Genomic DNA, 17,486 nt, shown 5'->3' on the forward strand with positions numbered 1-17,486 from the left:
CTGCAAAGCAGGGCTGCCTCTGCAGCAGAGGCAGCTGTTGGGCAACCAGCTTTCGACAGACTTCCCTAGAAGAGCTGCCTGCATAAGCCAGCACCTCTGACCCTCTTGCTGCGCCATGGCCAACGGTGTGGCAGGCTCTGCTTGCTGCAGGGAGCAGGCTCTCTCGGCCCTTCCCTGCTCCCCTGCCCCATGCAGCCAGGTGGATGTTTCCACCGCAAGCTGGTCCAACACAGCAGCTGCCCTGGGAAAGCTTCAATGGAGAACTCTAAATCCCCTTTGCCCAGCCTAGCAGGTGAGAGCAGACCCCCTGCTTTGCAGACATCTCCCATACTCTGCTCTTAAAGCCTGGCTCTTTGGAGTAGAGCTACCAGAAACATCACTGCAGGGCTTGCTGTCTCAAACCCACCTAAAATATCTGCACAGCCAACTGCCAGTGCTCCAGATCACACAGGGCCTCAAAGACCTGGGCCAGTCTCCTTCCTCTGTATACCACATTGGGAAAGGCCAAACTCACCCCTTGGCAGTTTCCACCACTCCCCAGCTTTCAGTGCTTTTTTGGCACACATGTAACCAATTGTAAACTAATTCCATTAGCACCCGAGAAGGCACAGACATGCTCCCCTCCTCCACAGGGCTAACAGAAGTTAAAGCTGGCTATGTGCAGCAAGCAGCATCTGCAAGGCAACAGGGTGGCTCCTAGAAGCTTTCGGAGAAGGGCTGAGCCCTGAAAGACACTGCTTTGGGGTGCAGAGCAGGCAGCAGCTTCCGAAGCATCCCGGGCCTTGGCAGCCATACAAGGGAGGAGAATCTCTTTCATGTTTCTGCATTCCCCTATGGAGGACAACAACTATTTTTCAAACTAATCTGAGATGTACAAAGATAAAACACAGGTACACACTTCCTCACAGCAACTTGGCYTGAAAGTTCACCAAGGTGTACAAGAAGCAGAAGGTTTCACTCAAAAGTCCTCTGTCTCCACAACAGCAACACAATGAAGATCCTGAAAGGACCATTCACTGCTCACCTCTGCTGCCCATCCTTCCTAGCCGGCTGCAAACCTGCTAGTGGTTTTTGTTGTTGTTGTTTGAAGAACAAAGTAGCAAATCCAAAACAGTACTGCTGCTGGAGTCCCAGCTCTGCCCCTTTCTTACCCAAGAGATTTGTCTCTTCAAGTCAGTGAAGGGCCTGCACAGTGTCAGGTGCACTCAGGGATTAAACAAAATACATGACAACTTACAGTGGTCGAGGGACAGCGTCCCGTTTGTACTTTGAAACCAATTAGAAATAAGGCATTTCTTTTYGCTAATGATTACTGGCTCGATTGCATGGTTCTGCAGTACAGCTACAATTTAAGGCAGATGACTGTGTGTAGCTTGAGTACTCACAGATGACCAGTTATACAACAGATCTGAAGAGAAACACGGGCCACATACAAGCTGCCTTCCTCCCACAGCAAAATATACATTTAATCAAAGTTCTGACTCATTATCCCTATGAGCATAGAACCATCAGTTTAAGAAGGGATCCAGCCAGGTAGTTTAAGACAACATAATCAATTCTAGAGAGGTATTATGTAAGGCTGTTTCTCCTGTCATTTAAAAATAGTCAAGCCTAGTGGAATATGAGTTTGCACTGATGATCAGGGATCATCTGCGGCCATAGTCTTGGTAGCACCTACAAAACCCCAGCTTCTGCCCACACATAGAAAGCTGAGGGAACCTGGCTGCAGTTCTCATGAGTGCACAGACATCAATAGTAACAACTACCCTTTGAAAGGGTGAAAGAATTATCATTAAGCAAAAAGGTTGTTTTTGCTGAAGAAAAGCAACTGCCAGAAAGGAGACAACTGATAAGGAGATATCCAAGCTTGTAAACAAGTATCACAAACAGAGAAAAATGCAAGCCTACATAGTTGGCAACCACCTGTAGTACACAAGCTGCCTTGGGAATTGCTTTGGGAACCCTTCACACACCCTGAAGACGATTWGAGGGAGACATATGGTACTCATCAGTATTGCAGAGTCTAGAAGCCAATGCAGAGATGGGTGGATCAGGAGCTACCACCTCAAAACAAAGAGAAGAGGTCCCTGTCACTGGGATTAGCTCACATGGCATTTAATCACAGCCGAATTTGACTGCCTGGCAGGGAAATTAGGACTGTGAAGCAGCAGGGACAATAGAAGGACAGAAGGGACAATAACAGAGACAATATGACTCTGGGTGCTCTCCAGCTTGCTTCATGTGTAGAGGGCTGGACCAAGCTAAGGCCTCTAACACGAAGGCCTCTAACACGAAGGCCTCTAACACGAAGGCCTCTAACACGAAGGCCTCTAACACAACTGGTCTCATCTACTCTGTGCACTTTCTGCTTGGCATCACTCCAGAGTAAGTGAAGAAACAGCTCAGAGGCTTCAGTATAAAAGAAGATATCCACAGACACCTGTGTGCATGCAGCAGTTCTGCAAGCTGCCAGTTAGCTGTGGCCCTAAGAACCTACCCAGACAGATGGTGGAGGGGGCAAGGTCAAATAACCCACATGGTCCATACAYAGCTAGTGAAATTCAGGTTATAAGCTCTGAACATGAATACTGCATGCCCTGGGGGACATGACTGTATTCCCAAGACAAGTTATTCCTGCCTTGTACCAATCAGTGTCAGCAAAAAGCATCAGCTCTCTCAGCCTTGGACATCTATGGCTGCGATTCTGGTGGTTCCTCAAGTCAGGCCTTCTCCYGTGAGCCTAGAAGCGATCTGCTACAAAATAATGTAGTTACTTCCAGTTCAGCCAGAACCCARCACTGCTTTCTGCTGGGGCCAGATCAATGTCATCTTAACGGCTGCAAAAGTGCCTGCAACTGCTCTCAGTGTGGCGGTGGCAGGGGGCTGACCTACAACTCACTCCGAGGCCTACCAGCCAGGGTTGCATTTTTTAGCCAGAATACCTACTGGCCACCAGTTTCAAGTACTGCTTAAAGCTCATGAACATATTTCAGTTATTGGGTGGTATCTCTGAGGATAATTTTTCCCCCTCTAAGGACACCACATTGTGGCATGATCACATTTTGGCTAAAGGCACACAAAGCAATCCTCAGCAGGGTGTCCCACTGCCCTAGGAATCTATTCTGTTGTTTCAAGACATATATTTAAAAAAAAAAAAAAAGGAAGAAAATTTCTAATTAGAAAGTTAAAAGTTTCTGGCAACAACCTTATTCCTTGAGAGTCCCTGGGTCACCAGGAGAAGCACAGGCACACGCTCCCCACAGTACACAAGGCCCTGGAATAACCCAGCCGATGCTAGCGAAACCYGGACAAACCAAGCCCGCTTTAATTAGCCCTGAAAGGTCACCACATAGGACTCCTCTCCCTGCTGTTTACTTGACRGGGTAACGCTTATCTCCCTACCCAGAGCTGTCAGGGCAGACACTGCTGCAAGTTACTATTAGTCTAGTCTCTACAGGACATTAAGTAGCACTAAAAACACCACAGCTAGAACGGTTACAGCTCTGGCTATGCTCAGCATCCCGCACAGCGGCGCTCAACTTGCTAGACCAACTCCAAAGGGATGGAAACAACACATGTGGCTTCACAGCCCATGGGCTAGCTCACAAACTCCCTCCTTTCCACCACCAACGACCGCAAGTCCTTCTCTGGGCGTTTAGTACACACGCTGAAGCTGCATCCTACCATGCGTTGATCTACACAACGCTCCAGTAAAGACGCGAAGAAAAAAACATTGTCCTATAACAAGGAACGAAAAAGATCTCCAAGCAGTGCAGTAAGTGATGATTGCTGGCTTTCTAATGACAATTGCTCARTTAATTCTCCACCACCGACTTAATAACTTATGGTAAAAATTCACATGGGGGAAGCGAAGATACCATTAAAATTGGTGTGGTTACTAATTACATATCTCTTTTGTATATCAACTTGCTTCTGCCAGCCAGAAGTGTTTCACAGCAGCACATCCAGTTGCTGCTGCACTCGGGTAGAAGGACTCCCACTTTGGAAACAAGTAATTCCACCTGGAGCTCCCCAGAAATCAGAAGAGACAGTGAATACACTGCAGCCTGGGATGGGAGAACAGCTCTTAAGACTCATTCAGGCCTCCTCGATCCCCTACTCGGGCCCACTGGGAGTGGGAGATCTGCTCTCCAGCCTCAGACACCCCACAGTCCCCAGGTCTGAAGGGATTTCAACACAAAGCAGAGTTATCATCTCCATCAACTGCGCTGCCATAAAGAGAGCAGCGCAGCACAGGGATTAACTTGGACTGAAAATACAGCACAACAGTGATCACTAAATTGAGAAAGGAGTAAGAAGATCTGGTCATCCCTCCTATTTTCTACACCTGTTGAACTTACCCTTCAAAGTGAGGAGAAGATGCAACACACAAGCTTTTTATTCCTTCTCATCTAGAGTCTACTTAGTAACTTCASAAGTTTCTCATTTAAGCCAGGGAAGGAAGGTAAAGCTGACACAGGGACAAATGCCAATTCCCCTCTCAGCCTCTCAAAACATATCCAATAACCCACATGCACTGCAACCTTAACAGAAATGGGAAGCCTCCCCCCTCCACAACTGGGCAGACTCACCTTAAAATCTGTGTTATTGATGTACTCAAAAACCAGAGCAGGGGTCTTTGACTGCAAGAGAAAGAGAGAGAGAGAGAGAGTCATGGTTTAAAACACCCTCTTGACCTTTATTTGCTTCAAGAGACTTGAGAAAGCTCTAGCTTCCTGCCCAACCCTCACTGCAGAGAGCAGGGCAGGAGCAGGAATGCGAGAGAAACACAACCCTGCTCCGTCACCGGGCTGACGCAAGCTCCCCTTATGCCCCACGCAGCAAGCGCCAACACAGCATGTTCGGCCAGTGCTGCTCCCCCACTCCACCGAGCAGAGATAGCACCGGGCAAGGTGAAAGGTGGCATCAGGGGCTAAGACCTCRCAGCCGATCGCAGGAGGAAGGTCAGCCAGGACTGCCAACACTACAACAGCRTCATTTCCTCTCCTCGGCTGACAGCAAGCTGGGAGTCACAGGCCTCAGCCAGCTGCTAGTCAAAGAAAACTTCCTGGGAATGGGGAAATTGTGGCAAGGCAGGCAAAGGATATAACCTCTGGTTAGTGGGCAGGACAGCAACCAGAAGGATGAGAAGTGCTTAATAACTAATTGCCTTGGGAGACACCTGTGTTCCAGAGGCCAGACAGCAGCTGGAAGGCTGCAGTCTCTGCTTTCTTACAAAACATGGAGAACCACAGAACTTCTCCCTCATCAGCCAGGGGAAACTCGTAAGAGATACAGAGGGGGCGTAAAAGAGTCTGGGCAGCATGGAAAGGAACATCAGCTCATCCAAACCAATTCATCTCAGGAGACCCTAATGAGCTGGACACTGCTCACCCCTGGCTAGCACAAAGGCACGGGCACAGTCAGCACCAAACCCGAGCCAAGAGCAGAAGTCACGCTGGCAGGGGCCTACAGGAGGCCCAGGGCCCTGCCTGCAGCTGGCGGGAAGGCAAGCCCACCACTCACACCAAGACACACAGGCACCTACCACCGGATCCTTGACAGTGTCAATCAGATTAATGATGTTGGTGCCACCACGCAGATTCTCCAGAATCTTAACCTCACGTTTTATCTTCTTTTTCTTCACTGGCTTAAATACACAAAAGCAATTAGAAGTGAGAGTCCTTTCAGAAATTAGCACCAATTTTTGCCAGCGATTTTGACGGAATCACATTACCTCCCTCCTCCCCCTGCTCCCACCCTCACATGAGAACATTTCTAGCTTCAAAGAGCAGACACAAAGGGGCTGGCACACAGGAGACAAACACCTCGAACAAACTAGGATCTTCCTCTCTTCAGTGAAAGCTTTTCGCCCATCAGGGGAAGTCTAACCACTCTAGACATAAACATAGTTGTGACTCCAAGTAACTGTGGTTAAAAGTGTCTTGGACTGCTATGCGGAAATCTCAGCACACTAATTCCATGTTATATGTTTAGAGCCACAGGACAAACAYGGTAGATCTCATTCACAGCCTCTGTTTACCAGCATAACACAATTTTTTGCTCCTTACTGCTGCCCAGTGCACTTCTTCCAAAGAGTGCTTTAATGCAACGAAATGAAGACCTGAGATTCTCCAGCACCAACATTTCTAATAAGGTCCCAAATTGCTGTGTCCAACTACATGCGAGACTGTTTTGCAACCACCCCCAAGAGCAGAGACCCAACTGCATGGCATGTTACTGCACCTATACACCACAATTATTTTTAAAGTGTAAGGATATTTYAAACAGTTTTGACTCCTCATCAAATCCGTGTGGTCCCAGGAACTCCCTCTGCAAAGCAAGCTTTGCTCTGGACATCACCCTGCAGAGAGTGACAAAGAACAGCTGCTCCCAAGTCAGGGGGGCTTGTAGGTTGGGTTAGCTGTTACGCTCTGCTGATCCAGCAGTTCATTTCCGCGCAAAGGAATGATCATTTCTGTAACTCATCCACTTCCAGGACAACTTTAGTGCTGTGCCTGCTTGAAGGAAAAGGCCAACAGAGCAGCTAAAAAAAAAAGGTGACTTCCAGGCTGCTTTCAGAGAGATTTCTTTCCTTTTTGTTAGTACTTTCTCTTCTGAAACAAGTTACAGGATTTGCCAATACTTCACACTAATGTCAGCTAAAAAAAAAAAAGGGGGGGAGGGGGAGAGTTTGTTTGTTTGCTTTTTAAACCTGGCTCTTGACCAGCGCAGACATCACCAGTTGCCTATCACTGCTGACTCCAGGAGTCTTGCCTCATCGCAGAGCTGGAAGGGCCCCTCCTGCCCCACCAGTACCATTACAGAGAGCCACAGAGACATCTTACGTGGACTGGTAAAGCCCCTGCCCTATCRTGAGGTTTGCTCATGGGAACACTTATTTCCAGCAGTTTAGTTTTCTGCAACATTCACCTTCCAGCTTGGAGAGTCTGGTCTGTTAGGAGAGGAGGAAAGAGGTGAAGGGGTAAGAGGCATCTTACCAAAGTGACTCAAGCTCTGAGGTGTCAGCAACTCCACAGCACCCTTCTGTGCACAGGATGAGGAGCCACAAGAGCTCAGCAGCTCTCAGTCCCCATCAACTTGCCCCTGCTGCAGCCTCTTGCTTGGAGAACGGCTGCAGAGTACCGACATGGCAATTCAAGTTCCTGTTATAGGTGAATCCAAGACAAACCTTGGGTTTTAAATCCCTCAAAGGAATGTATGTGCAGAGAAGAGAAGGAGCAGAAGCTTTAGATATACTGGGAAAATCTGGTATTTATATACGTGATAAAATATGCTATCTTTCTAGGCTCTTCAGGTAGCCGAAACCTTCAGATTCAAATTCTGCCCTCCTCCTCCTCCAAGTTAAAAGGCAGGAGCTAGACTTTCAAGCCAAAAGATGAGAATCTCAGCCTGAAGCAAAGTGCCAAAAATAACAGCAATGCCGGTACGGAGGGCGTCAGCACCTCATAAAGCCACTGTGCAAAACGGCAGCAAGGCCGCTGCAGCTGTCAGCCAGAGCCGGAGCAACCCCCTGGCGGGGCTCGCTGGGGAAGGGGCAGCACCGAAGCACTCGGAGCCAGGAAAAAGGTYGGACAGACAGGGAGAGGCAGCCAGAGCAAGGGTCGGAAACCCCCGAGACCGAGGCCACGTTTCTGAACCTGACAGGAAGACGCTTCGTTAGGGCCTAATTTCATCTACGTCAGCGTGGCGACGGACGCCACCCTCGCTTTGTTCCCAGGCGCTGATCGTCACCAGAAGGCCGAGATGGAATTAGAGGCCGTAATTCAGTTACTCTGCCCGTCCAGCGAGGCAGACGCGCACGCAAGCTGTACTCCAAGTAACTTCAAAGAGATCGCRGGGCTGCTGCCGTCCTTAATGAGCTTGCCGGACGGCCTGGCTACTGTCAGGCCCTCGCGTGCAGAGCCCCTCTGCTGCGACACTCCCACCTCAGCAGGAGCCAAAACCATGCCTGAACACGGCCAAGAGGAGCACAGTGTCCAAAGGCCACCTTTGGAAGACCTTTTTCTTTATACCGTACTTATTTCAAAGGCCTTTCGCATCAGCTAAGTAGAGAGGATACCCCTCTAACGCGAGGTTTCCATTTCTCCTTCCATAGCAACCACTCCCACCGGGGCAGGACACGCTTTCTTCCCCCTCGCAGTCCCTTCCACGTGTTTCTACCTTTTTYGAAGTGAGATAAAGATGTCCAGCTCAATCTCTGCCAGAAATCTATCCCCCCACCCCCCAAACACATACACACACTTCTCAAAAGACATGAGCAGAGAGATTCAGCAACTTTGGGAATGAAGGGGAGAAGGAGGGTAAGACACCTGAAGATAATCGCTGAAACATCAAAAGCAGCATCTCCATGGCCACCGAGGAAAAACACTCCAGCGAACCCCATCTCAACCAAACGCAGAGCTGCTTGCTGTTTGCAATTTTACTGCTAAGCGTCGGCAGCGCCCAGCTCGGACCAGGCTGCCYGCGCATGGCTTGGGTGCGATCCAGGGCAAAGGCCCCGCTGGCCTCCCTCGGGCACTTCCGAGCCGGGCAGCGGTATGGGAAACCCTGCTCCCTTCGGCAAGCTCCCTTGCCAAGTGGCTTTAAGGAACGCTGATGCAAGAACGCTCTCCCTAGCCCTATCCACTGGTCAGGACAGAATTTCCTGCCGCTAAGTAAATAAGGATGAGGAGGGGAGAAATGCCACAGGTTAAAAAAAATCTTCAAGGAAAAGCTACCACCGGGAAGTTTCCCTCGGAGGGTAACACTCGGGGAACAGAGGATTTCCCCAGTTCAAGTTTGCAGGAGAAAGCAGTGGCAGTCTCTGGCCTCCCCTCCACATGGCTTTCACCCTGCAACCTTGACTAAGCACGTGCCATCTCTTACCCACACACGTCATACCATGCCAGACAGAGCTCATCACTCCAGTTAAAACTGTAAATGCAATTTACTGTGCAGTAACACGTTATTGCCCCAAAACTGAATGCCGCTAACCGACTCCAAGCCCAAACTCTTGGATTACCCCATCTGTCAAGTCAAAAGCAGCGGTGCAAACCACCGCAACGCATGGCCAGTAATGCAAACCAGCTGACTCGAGCTACATGGTCACAACCACAGAAATTCTGCTGCTTTCCCTCCCACCCCCAGGCCCCGGGACTGCTGAAATCGCAGTCAATCTGCAGCATATCCTCCGAGCACCCAGGATTAAGTCTGGGTTGCTACAACTGTCTCTCACGGTCACCCGATCTGTCTCTCCAAGGGTGTTGACTCCAAACACACATGGATTAAATGCAAACTGCTGAAGCTATTATGGCCTCCAACCATCTGCCTCTCCCAGCAGGGATAGCTTCTAAGACACCGCCCCTTACGGCCTGAATATTTTAATAGCACCTATTTGGGGCTATTTTCTTATACCAAACTATGAACTGTGGCATTTCAGGTTATGCTGCATACACGGCTCAGTTCCCCCCTGCCCTGGAAGGGGGATTTCCAGCAGAGGAATGGAGTTGACACCTAGATGAAATTCGCTGCTTCCAAGTTTGACCAGCCTATATTTGCAAGGCAACATTTTATAAAGGCGCACACTCCAACTCAATCCGTTCCCACAGTAGAGGCATTTCAAYGCTTTCTTTCCTGCTTGGCTTCTCCAGTGACCAGTACGAGTCAAACTCTCGCTGCAGCCTTTCCCTCAAGAGACAGAGTCCCTCTGCTCTATGCAAACACCTATTTCCATGAAATCTGTAGAAACTTGACAGCTTGGAGACTTCTGTCACATTTGGTTGAAATTGTCCAATGAGTGCAAAAATTACTGGGGGGGGGGAGTGGGAGAAGAGGCTGACAGACAGCAGGATTGCATAAGGCTCGTTTCCATAGGAAACCAGGCTAAAAGACATGTCTCAGTTTAACTGTGTCTACACTGGGAGGGGTTTAATTACTTCAACTGCAGCAGTACCCTCAGAGCAACATGACTGTCTAGCACAAGCCAGTCTTCCAGTTTCCTAGGTAATTGCTTCCTTTCTCAGGCAAACTAGACGTGAGGTGGCTGTGGACAGCGGAGACAAGAYCTAGAGCTTATGGTGGTCCACTATGCTGAACACCCAGAGCAGAGGGACGAGGTGACCTCAAGCCACAGGAGGCTGGATGGTCCTTCCTGAACTCATGCAATTGTCACCAGCTGGTGACCTGTCACTGCAGGTCTCCCACCCTACTGGCTGAAAGGATCACATGAGGATTCTTCAATCTACTTCAAAGGCAGCTGGGACAGAACAGGCAATGAAAGTGGCCAGAGCTAACCCAACTGCTTTTGTCTGAAGAGATCAGGGAGCATTCGCACGGGGCCTTCCCTTGGCAGAGGTGACAAGTGGCATGTGATGAGCAGTTGCTTTGTACTCAGGTAGGTGCAGGCAAAAAWCCTCTCTGTGACCAAGAGATCAGATCCCAGGTCATTATGTCAGAAATCGTGTAAACTTGTTAGCAGGGAAAGAGTCCAGCTGCAGCAAACACCAGCTGGGAGAATTAACATTGTTTGCTAAGATAAACCTTTAAATATAAGACTGCAACCATCACTTCCTGTCTGGAATGAATAGATGTCTGCCTGGTTAATCATATTTTTGCTTGGTTTCTAAAGCAAGGGAAACACACATTTGTCAGATTTTTCAGTTCCAGACTTCCCCAATAACCAGCGGACATATCACTTTATTCTTCTGTCTTTGCYTGAATTCAAGAACTTTGTTATTCAGAGTTTTCTGAATATTTCCACACTTACRGAAAAACTAAACAAAAAAAAGAACGGTGACCAGAAAAAGAAGCAAGATCCAAGTTAGATTCAAAGTGTAAAAATCATTTTACATTAGCCAAAAGCAGTTCATGAGGCAGCATGCACTTACTGGCCAGCTGAGGAGCACACACGATGCCCTGAAGGAGTCCCAGAAGGTGCTGGGTTTTGCCCAGCAGGTGCTCTGAAGAGGAACCCTAGTTAGTACAGCAGGGCAGAAGGTTTAGCAGTCAAAAGATACAAAGCCCGAGGAAACTAATGCCATTTGTCCCACCACACGCAAAGCATATTTAAACAGAGAGGTCTATTCTTCACTCACCAAACCTCAATAGCCAAGAAACACCACAATTGTTCCAGTGAACAAGTAGGCAAATCTCGACATACAAAGTCCAAGACCAGAAAAAGACCTGACCAGCATCCACATAACAGGCTTTAAACATGTAAGCTGGCACTAAAAACCTCATTTATCTCTAGCAAGTGTTATCGAAAGGGTCGTAATCATCTGCCTATAAAGCCTGATGCCAGTTGCTCAATAGAAAAACTGGCTTCAGAACAGCAGTGTTTATTTTGTCAGACATCAGCTGGGAAACCAAAGAATCATATTCAAAAGAGCCACAAAAAAAAAAATATACATATATATATATATCAATCAAGAAGCCCACTTGTGTTAGCAATTTGTCAGTTGTTTGCACCTTGCAGCTTCCATWATGGAAGCTGCAACCCTTCCTCTCCAGAGCTGCTCTTGAATTTTAGAAAAGAGAAAAAAAACTCACCCTGAAACTGCTAAAGCACTTTTGCTTTTTAATCCACTTTTTTGCTTTTTAATCCAAGTGAGGTATCAGGAAGCATTCTGAAGGCAGCATCTATTTTCTTCTGAACACCTTTTCTCCCCCCCACAGCACATCCCTGAAATAACCCCTTTCTGGAGCTACAGGACACAGGACTCGGCCCACAATACATCAAGACTTCTGCAGTCAACTAAAAGGGAGACACACAAGGACCAAATCCTGATTGCCCACCACCACCATAGCAGGGAATTGGAAACACTCGTTCAGATTCTGCCCTAGGCTAATGCAAACAGACAGACTACTGTAACTCACCCTCCTCCTCCTCCTYCTCACAAGAGTCGCAATTTTATAACTCACCAATTCCTGGAAGGTAGGACACAACCCTTTGAGTTATGAGCTGCATCTCCAGACCTCTGCTAGACACCCTGTACCGTTTCAGTTGATCTCAGCTCCAAACAAGCGAACTGTGCCAAGCTCAGTGTGGGCAACAGATGTTTAAAAGAGAAGAGCTGGGCACCCAGCTCTCTTGCAAAAGGGCTCATTTCAGTCCTGCTAGAGGAGGAAGTGGGCCAGGGAGAGCTGATTCAGTGAGCGCAAACGCAGGAGTAGCAGAAAACACAGAACTACCAGGAGCAGACATTGAACAGCGTTGGCGGAAGGTCAACCGCTTTGGTGGAAAGTCAGTGATGCAGTCAAAAGCTCCAGCCCTGAGGGACCAACATCGTCCGATCCTATTTCCCTGCGCAGTCCCTTCTTCATACCAAGAGAGTCATTTCAAACCCCTTTCCCCAYGCACCCTTAGGGCATGCCTATATATGACAGCTCTAATAGAGACAGCAGAAGAATTACTGGAGCTGCAGGGCTATCCCCCAAACTGATCCCTAGCTCCCAGGGGGATCATTCGGAGTGCGACACTGAAAGGACCATGTAGCAGCCCCTAGTCAGGGCAGTGGCTCTGGAGGGTTTATACAACCCAGAAGGGGGAACAGGGGAAAAAAAAAAAAAAAAAAACAAGAATGCACTTGTGAAACCAAGTACACGGTTGAAAGTTCCAGTTCATGGACTCAGCACAGAGGGACAAAAGCCACCAAAGGAGAAAGGGGCTATTTCATCATTGCTGCAGAATCTCTGTTTCGCTGGTCCCTCTCCTTATAACTGCACTCTTTCCCTAACTTCTGCTTGTGTGTTTTGCCTATTCAGATAGTAGCTATACAAGGGAACAGAACAGTCTCTTTATGGGGTGGTTTAATGCTCTACAGGCAAACAGACTGTACATAGACACACGTATGAGGAAAGCAGGAAGGCTCCTGCACAGAGCTGACAATATTGATGCTATAAACTCTGCCTTGGGCAGACACTCAGATGGGTGGTAAATGCTACAATAGAACAGGCTGTGAAGGACACTGCAGTAGAGCTGAAGCTCACCGACAGCCATAACTGTAGGTAACTTTAACAAAAAGAGTCACCCACAGGAATTACGAGCAATGTGAAAAGTTTATCTTTTAGAGCAGCAACTTGCAATGCTGTTCACATCCCCCAGGAACGTGGTTTTTTCCTCCAGTATGGAGGTACGCAAGGAGACTGCAGACACTTTGGAGCTACATTAGCTGGTAACAGAAATGAGAAGTTCATCAAAGAGACAGCGCAAAGGCTGCAGACCAAACTCAGTGGTCCACCAAAAAAAAAAACCTAACCTCTTGTGGTTGCAATAAGAAAGACCAAAGTTGCGCTGTAGATAGCTGCACTGGACGTCAACAATACATAACTCACTGGAAACAAACATCTTAAACTTCGCTTGTATGTGCAGAAGAATATCGGATCTCATTCTGTGAGCTGAATATTGGCATCAAATTGAAGCACAACACAGAAGCACAGGCACGACATGTTCACATGTTCCCTGCTCCTGGCTTGGCCCTCCCCTAAGCATGGAGGAAGCATGTCCACAGCTGCACTGAAGTCAGCCAGATCAAAAAGCCCACAAGAGCCTCACACACCAGCTGGGGACTGCAGGAACACAGCTGCTGATCGACTCCATGCCCTACACCTGAGATGGGCAGGAAGGACAGCACAGAGCTGAGCACTCCACTACATACCGAGGATGACTTCAGCTCCATGGCTCTTGTTTTGCTGAATTTTTACTCCCTGAACATGCCAAAGAGCTGGCGAGTTGCCCTCTGCCTCACTTCTAGAGATAAAAGCTTTTGGAGAATGCTGGCAGAGGGTGTCTGTGGGGCAAGCCAGGGCTCCTGCCTTGCCTTTGCAAACACTGTCCCACACAGAGCACCCTGGTGTCTAGCTGCAGTGCTATGCTAAGGAACTTGCTTGCTTCATTTGCTTTTAAAGTAGAACTGCAAAAGTTTCCTGAAGACAGCGACATTAAGAGCATCACAGTTCCAACCTGGTCCTGCACATGGGGTAGCAGAACAGGAAGGCACTGTTCTGTACTGGAATAGTCAGGGGAGTGAGACATCTTGCTTTATGCAAGCCCAAATGGCCTGGGGCATTCTGATACCAATCAGAAATCAGAGCCATTAGCTCCTCGGCCTTGTCCAATGTTAAGAGTCACGGGGTACTTAAAGGAGGCAAGTGGCTGCTTGAAGAGGAAGGGCAGTTATCTTGTTCATGCAGCACCAGACTGGGACCTTTGCTCTAGTCTTGACTTTGTTGAGGCTAAGGGACTTGCCCAAAGTCACACAGGAAATCTCTGTGGCTCAGTTCTGCATCTGAGACAGGGTGATAAAGTTTCCTGACCTCTCTGGAGGAGGGTGCAAGATGATCAGGTACCACAGTACCAAAGAAAGGGGGAAAAAAGGCAGGGGAAAGTACCTGCTACAATACTAACTTGAGCTCAGTAAGGATAAGCTCCGTTGAAGAGCAAGGCTGGGAAGAGATCTCAGTCACCTAACGAGAGGCACAGATATTAAGACAGTGACTCTTGCTAAAGATCATTCTAATGCATAACTTAAATTCTCCTCTCAAGAGACGGCACAGAGAAAGGAGTGACTGTGCTAAACAGCAGCATCCATCACCCAGCAATTTTTCCCTTTCTCCCACCCCCACAGCCACACAAAAACCTGACGACTTTTGGTCACGTTTCCCACCTCATAGAATCCAACTTGAATTAAGAGAAACAGAGAGGCCCGGCCTATTTGTTAAGGCTCCACTGTAAATACGTGTAATTACATTTGCAATTAAGTTTGAGTCTAGCTACAGGAAACCAGAGGCACTTTCCACAGATCAGAGAGTGATGTTATTGCCACACTTCACAGGTTTTCATAACGTATACAACATGATGTTCTGAAACTCGCTTTTCACTGACCCACTTTCCGCTGAGAAGAAAGTTCATCTTTATTTATCTGGACTTTCTGCTTTTCCTTGCTCACTTGCAGGAATGCTGTCTGCATGTTAATGCAAGTAGGGGGAAGCCAGGGGAACTGGTAGCAATGCCATCTACCTCAAATCTGGGACAATCCAGTCCCCTGCTTGCAGGGCGTTACGGCAACACATTCAGGCCCCAAGGAGAAGGAGCACCCAGCCTCCCTCAGATGACTCTTGCCAGCTGACTCACAGTTCAGTGCTGACAGGCTCCCTAAAGACAACAGAGTTCAGCTGCCACAGCGAGAGGAGCGTTGCTCCAGGGGAGGCTCTTTAGGCTGGGAACAGGCAAGGAAGAAGATTTCCCCAAGACTTTCTCTGCAGTCTCGCGGCCTAGTGGCACCTTTTAATGTGGGGCAAGACCTGCAGTCTCAACAAACCGCAGCAGTCCTGGAGAGACCAGGGGGGCTCCAGAGCAGCACACAGAAGCGCACGGTTTCCTCAGCTTAACCACAAGCCATCTTGTAACTCACCACTCTACACCGGCTACCTCTGACTACTCTCTCTCCAAACAGAAACTCCCGCCTGCCCCTGCTTAAAAAACAAACCAAACCAACCCACCCCACACCACCCTAGGTAAAACGTCCAAAAGAGGGGGAGGCCTGAGCAGCACGCCAGAAGAACTTGGAGAGGACACAGAAGCCTCACTGCTCTGCCCTCATGCTGGGACTTGGCCACAGGGCTCTCCTCAACGGCTCACCTAGCCACCACCTTGGCCAGAGTCAAGGCAGGGATACGATTAACTCTTTCTCTGATGGGAAGTCACACCTTGCCTAGGAGCTGGGGCTGGACAGGCGATAACAAGTTCTCTGGGAAGCCAAGGAGGATCCCAAGGAAGCAGGAGCAGTGGATGAGCGGGGAAAGGAGCAAAGACAAAACTAGCCAGCTAGCCACACTATCAGATTATATCTAGCGAACGCATCCCAGCCTTAAGGCTATGACCCCGCGTAGAGACCCATATCCTAGGTAGTTCCCAGCCTTAGTGGCTGCAAGGACAAGTTTCCAAGCTCTGAACCCTCCTGCATGCTGCAGATCAACACGTGTCCAAATTCTTAGTACGCCCGTGATCAGAAACTAGCTCCCACATGCTCTTGAGGAACGAGTAAGAAGCGTTGCCGGTTCTGCAAACAGCAGCCACAAGCATCAGCCAAACCAAAGCCAAAAGCACCTCGGTTCCAACCTTTTGGTTTCTGTTTCTCGACACCCCCCCCATCCCCACCCCCAGGTCACCACCACCACAGACTTCTGTGAACACGGCTACCACGCCTCTCCGTAAGCACGCTGCTTCGCCGTCAAGCAGAGTAAGGTGTGCCCTACAGAGACTAATCCAGTGCATTTAGCTGTCCCAAACTACAACCGGTTACTTTTGCAAGAAGGTCCCCACACCCCAACCTCGCTACGATCAACACAACCAGAATATGTCACCAACGCTGCTAAACATCAGATGGTCTCCTTCAGCCTCTTCAAGTTTCCATAGTATTTTTGACCTGACCATGGTGAAGTTCTCCTCCATGTAACCGATCCTTTAAAAGGCCGCATCTAAAGTTTTGTTTGCTTTACTAAATCCTGACCGCCGAGCATCCCGTGGCCTGATCCCTGAAAAGGCTGCGTGCCAGCTGTCTAAAGGTTAACGAAAGGATTCCCCCTCCGGGCTTCGTACTCCTGTTGACACGGCAGTCCTCGGGCCGCTTCAGACAGGCATTGCCAGCTACCATTTACCAAACGCAGGCAGCACATGCAACACTGCTCAAACGTCAGGACTCACAGCACTCCTCCCCCCGAGGAGCCCTCGGCCTGGAGCAGGCTCCAGCTACTCTGGACAGAAGGGGTGGAGACATCAAAACATCACTACAGCACACAGGAGCCTAAATCCATTTCCCCAAACATGGTCCCGCACCCAAATGTCCATAGAGCAAAAAACAAGAGTTTGGGGGGCACAGGACGAGATCTAACAGTCTTTTGGCCCTAGCGCAGCTTCTTTCCCGCTAGTTCCCAGCTCAAAAACGAAACGAGGGCCACTGCCACCGCAAGCCCCTGCGGCCATCACCGGGACACTCACCTTGAGGATCTTCACAACCACCCTCTCGTTGTTGGTGATGTTGATGGCCTCGAAGACCTCGCTGTACTTCCCCCGGCCGAGCTTGCGAACCAGCTGGTAGTCGTCCTGATTGCTGCAGGCCCCAAAACACAGACAGAGGAGAACGGAGGGAGAGGAAAATAACTGAGAGGGCACCGGGCTGCGATGGGGGGCGGGGGGGGAGGGGGGGTTCCCCTCCCGCCGGCCCTTCCCGCAGCCGCCCGCCCGCTTCCCCGCGGGGAAGGACCCACGGGCACCCCGAGAAGCGACGCCGGGGGGGGGGGGCAGGGGCCTCCCCTCGGGCAGCGGCCTGCGGGGCGGCCGGGGGCGGCGGCCGCCCGGGGAAGGGGGGTCCCCGCGGGGCGCTTTACCCCCAGCTCGGGACGTGCGCCTCGTAGTCCCAGTACTCGCGGCTCCTCAGGCTGTTCACCTCGGCGTACACCCGCGCCCGGCTGCCGGCGGCCGGGCC

The 17,486-nt window shown here is 49.6% G+C and overlaps 1 protein-coding gene across 4 annotated transcripts in view; it reads right to left on the minus strand.

The window, feature by feature from the left end:
• CSNK2A2 (casein kinase 2 alpha 2) overlaps nt 1-17,480 on the minus strand; it is a 29,236-nt gene extending 11,756 nt beyond the window's left edge. The window contains exons 1-3 of one of the 4 annotated variants that reach the window (XM_026087445.1): nt 17,389-17,480; nt 17,000-17,111; nt 4,593-4,643 (exon numbers count right to left, since the gene is read on the minus strand). The gene's annotated coding sequence lies outside the window, so the exon portion shown is untranslated. Of the gene's footprint in view, nt 1-4,592; nt 4,644-5,548; nt 5,647-16,999; nt 17,112-17,388 lie in introns of those variants that run through there. The other 3 variants (XM_026087442.1, XM_026087443.1, XM_026087444.1) reach the window with 3 other exon arrangements.
• Between the last annotated feature and the right edge of the window lie 6 nt (nt 17,481-17,486).

The sequence above is a fragment of the Apteryx rowi genome, unplaced genomic scaffold (assembly GCF_003343035.1).
Source record: "Apteryx rowi isolate R43461 unplaced genomic scaffold, aptRow1 scaffold_718, whole genome shotgun sequence".
Taxonomy (NCBI): domain Eukaryota; kingdom Metazoa; phylum Chordata; class Aves; order Apterygiformes; family Apterygidae; genus Apteryx; species Apteryx rowi.